Source organism: Eschrichtius robustus, chromosome 19 (genome assembly GCF_028021215.1).
Source record: "Eschrichtius robustus isolate mEscRob2 chromosome 19, mEscRob2.pri, whole genome shotgun sequence".
NCBI classification, from domain to species: Eukaryota; Metazoa; Chordata; class Mammalia; order Artiodactyla; family Eschrichtiidae; genus Eschrichtius; species Eschrichtius robustus.
Window position 1 is genome coordinate 64,674,794 of NC_090842.1, and position 3,780 is coordinate 64,678,573.

Sequence of the window (3,780 nt, forward strand, 5' to 3'; positions counted from 1 at the left end):
GTGAATAAAATGATACTTATTTAAACAGTCCTTGAATATTTGCTCTGTATAAGACAACCTGTTAGTAAAGTTACTAGTCATTATTTGTGTGTGTGTGTGTGTGTGTGTGTGTGTGTGAGGGGGGGGTTCGTTAGTAACTTTGATGAGATTTATGACCCAAAACACCCGTGTGGTTTATGCCCCTAGAATCTATAACCTGTTTTGTATGTTTTGTATGGTTTTTTAATGTTCTTATTTTAGGGACAAATACACAGTCTGAAATCATGTAAAGTGGGGAAAGGGAAGATCCTTTAAGGTGCTGGAATTACTGATTATTGATATGGAAAAAGATGAAATTAGATCCCTGCCTCACATTATATATCAAGATCCATTCTCAATAGATCAAAGACCTAAATTCGAAGGGTAGGATTTAAAGAACATAATCTGGGGGAGATGGCTGGATTCTGATCATTTCAAAAGCCCTCTTTCCACTGGCTTCCAACCACGACATCCTCACACTCCCAATAATTGACTCTTGGAATTGCGCCCGTCATGGACCACGAGGGCCTTACCATCACTGGCCTCTACAGATTATTCTTGACTGACCCCACCCCACCCCCAAAGGCCTACCAATCCCAGGCGACCAGGGGACCTTCATCTACTGACCTTCCATTTCATCGATTCCTCAAACCTTCCCATCCACTGACCGACAGCCAGCTCCACCAGGTGGTGAATGTAACAGGAATTTCAGTCTTCAGGCCGGCAGCTGGTTTCCTCTTGGTTCCACAGTCTTTTCATTGGAGAGCTGGAGGTGAGTGTGGATAAAGGACACACTAATTTCAGCAGGTGGGACTGAGGCCGAGTAGTAGTCATGTGAAGGTATGGGGGGGAGGGGTCAGCACGAGAGGGCATCTGGCCGGATGTTGAAGACAGGGTGGGAGCAGTTGGTGAAAGTGCTTCCTCCCCTAGGGCTCCCCTCTGTCATTGGCTGAGGAAATTAAACCAGCTGCTTCATGGGAAACTGCTCACTGGGCAGGAGGCTCCCAGCTGATGAGTCATTTTTCTTTTTTGACTCATTGTGTGATTTATATGGGTCCCTTACCCCTCTGAAGCTTCTTTTCATAAGCCGTGTAAACAAAGGGATCAGGCTTGTCATAATACAAGGGAGTTACAGGATGGAGCGTAGAAAAAAGTTTATCCCTCAACTTCCACCTCTTTTGGCTTCTGATGCTGGTATTTCCCAGTCTTGGAGGCAGAAAAGCCCTGCCTCTGCCAGAGGCCCTGCCCATATAGATGAGAAGGCCTGCCCTCAACACGGACCCTCCCACAGTCTCGGGGCGTTCCTCCTACCTCATCTTTCTTGGCCCAGCTCCCTTTGACACTCCTACATAGACCATGCCACCTCTTTTCCCCTGTTGCCCATCCTCTGTACCACTGTAACTGAGCAGGGGCTTCTGTGCTCACGGCACAGAAAGTGGGTGTTTGCAGCAAAGTAATGGTTTAATTGCAGGGTGCCATGTGGGGGAGTGGGAGACAAGTTTTAAAGGGGAATAAAAAAAAGAGGCTGGGATTAATCGTCGTCTTCTGACATTTCTTAAGCATGGTTTCAGGAGTCAGAATATCTCTGGTTTATGATTTTTCTGGCCAGGTGGTCCATGGCTCGGGGTCTTGAAGTTCATCTTGTCCTGGAGAAACAACCTGAGTTTGTACGTTAATGATGATGTCTACAACAGCAATTTTATTACATTAAGGATGTTATTGACAACAATCTGACTCTGGCTGATGAGTGTTCAGCTGGCTCAGGGTTGAGGTCAGAGTGGGCAAGAAAGGGAATAAAGTTTTGGACAGAGAGATTAATCATAAACTCACTAAGGGAACTCAGTTTTAGGGGGACTTTGTTTCAATCCTCACTCCTATTTTAACTTTCTCCAAATCTTTGAGGGAACAGGGCAGTGACTGCTCTGGCTATTTCCTACCTCAATTTGGGGAGTGGAAGTGTTGCATATTGAGTAGGGAACATTCCCAAGTTCCAGGTCTTGGACCCGAATCTTGCATGACTAAAATCTTAGTCCCTTGGTCCATCGTTTTGGTGCAGCAGACCCAATTAGATGTAGGAGATGGAATGAAACCCAAACTTTAATAAACCTTGGAAAATATATCTTATTCCCTGAGGAATTCAGGAGAATAAGCCTGAAAACCAGCCTGGACCTGGCACTTCTGGGGAGATGTGTAGCCAGGTAGCCAGTTGCCTAATTTTATCGAAGTAGGTTTTAACTTCTGATGTGGTATTAACATATAACAGGAGCTATTGGCCACTACATATAAAATATGATCTAAAGCAACTGTATTGTCTAGTACAATTCTAGCTAAAGAATCTAGTGCTTCACACCTGTCAGAATGGTTATCATGAAAAAGTCTACAAATAACAAATGTTGGAGAGGATGTGGAGAAATGGGAACCCTTGTACACTGTTGGTGGGAATGTAAATTGGTGTAGCCAGTATGGGAAACAGTATGGAGGTTCCTCAAAATCTGAAAACAGAACTACCATATGATCCTGGGTTTATATCCAGAAAGAAACGAAAACACTAATTCGAAATGATACATGCACCCGAATGTTCATAGCAACACTATTTATAATAGCTAAGACATGGATGCAACCCAAGTGCCATCCACAGACAAATGGATAAAGAAGATGTGGTATATATATACAATGGAATATTACTCAGCCATAAAAAGAATGAAATTCTGCCATTTGCAGCAATGTGGATGGAGCTAGAGAATGTTTATGCTTAGTGAATTAAGTCAGAGAAAGACACAATATAATATCACTTATATGTGGAATCTAAAAAATAATACAAATGAATGTACATGCAAAACAGAAACAGACTCACAGATATAGAAAACAAACTAGTGGTTACCAAAGGGGAGAGGGAAGAGGGGAGGGGCAAATTAGGGGTATTAATAGATACAAACTACTATGTATAAAATAGATAAGCTCAAAGGATATATTGTATAGCACAGGGAATTATAGCCATGATTTTGTAATAACTGTAAATGGAGTATAATCTGTAAAAATACTGAGTCACGATGCTGTACACCTGAAACTAATACAATATTGTAAATCAACTATAATTCAATTTTAAAAAAATTTTAAGTGAAAAATGGTAGTTTGAGGTTTTAGCTTACATTTCTTTATCAGGGCAAGTTTAAATGTTTTTCTATATATTTGTTTCAACTTACTGCTTTCTGTTTAAAAAAATTATCTTTGATTGAGTTGCCTAACTGCACTCAGACTCAGTTTCTCCATCTGCAAAGTGCAGATAATATATATAGCACACTATTGCTGTGAAATCAAATACAGGCATACCTCATATTATTGTGCTTCACTGTATTGCACTTTGCAGAAACTGCATTTTTTACACATTGAAGGTTTTGTGGCAACACTGTGTTGAGCAAGTCTATTGGCACCATTTTTTCAACGGCATTTGCTCATTTTGTGTCTATCGCACTTTAGTAATTCTCACAATATTTCAAACCCTCCATCAGCAGAAAGAGTACAACTTACTGAAAGCTCCGATGATGGTTACATTTTTAAGCAATATTTTTTAATTAAAAAATAAAAATAAAGACATGTGTATACTAATTAACCCAACAAGCTTAAGCTACTTTAATACCAGATATTAATTTAATATTGACTATTTCCCAGATCACACGAACCTGAAATTCATTTGGGTTAGTTTCTTTTACATTTCTGAGAATTTATATAAGCACTTAACCTCCTTTAAGCCAATTAAATAGA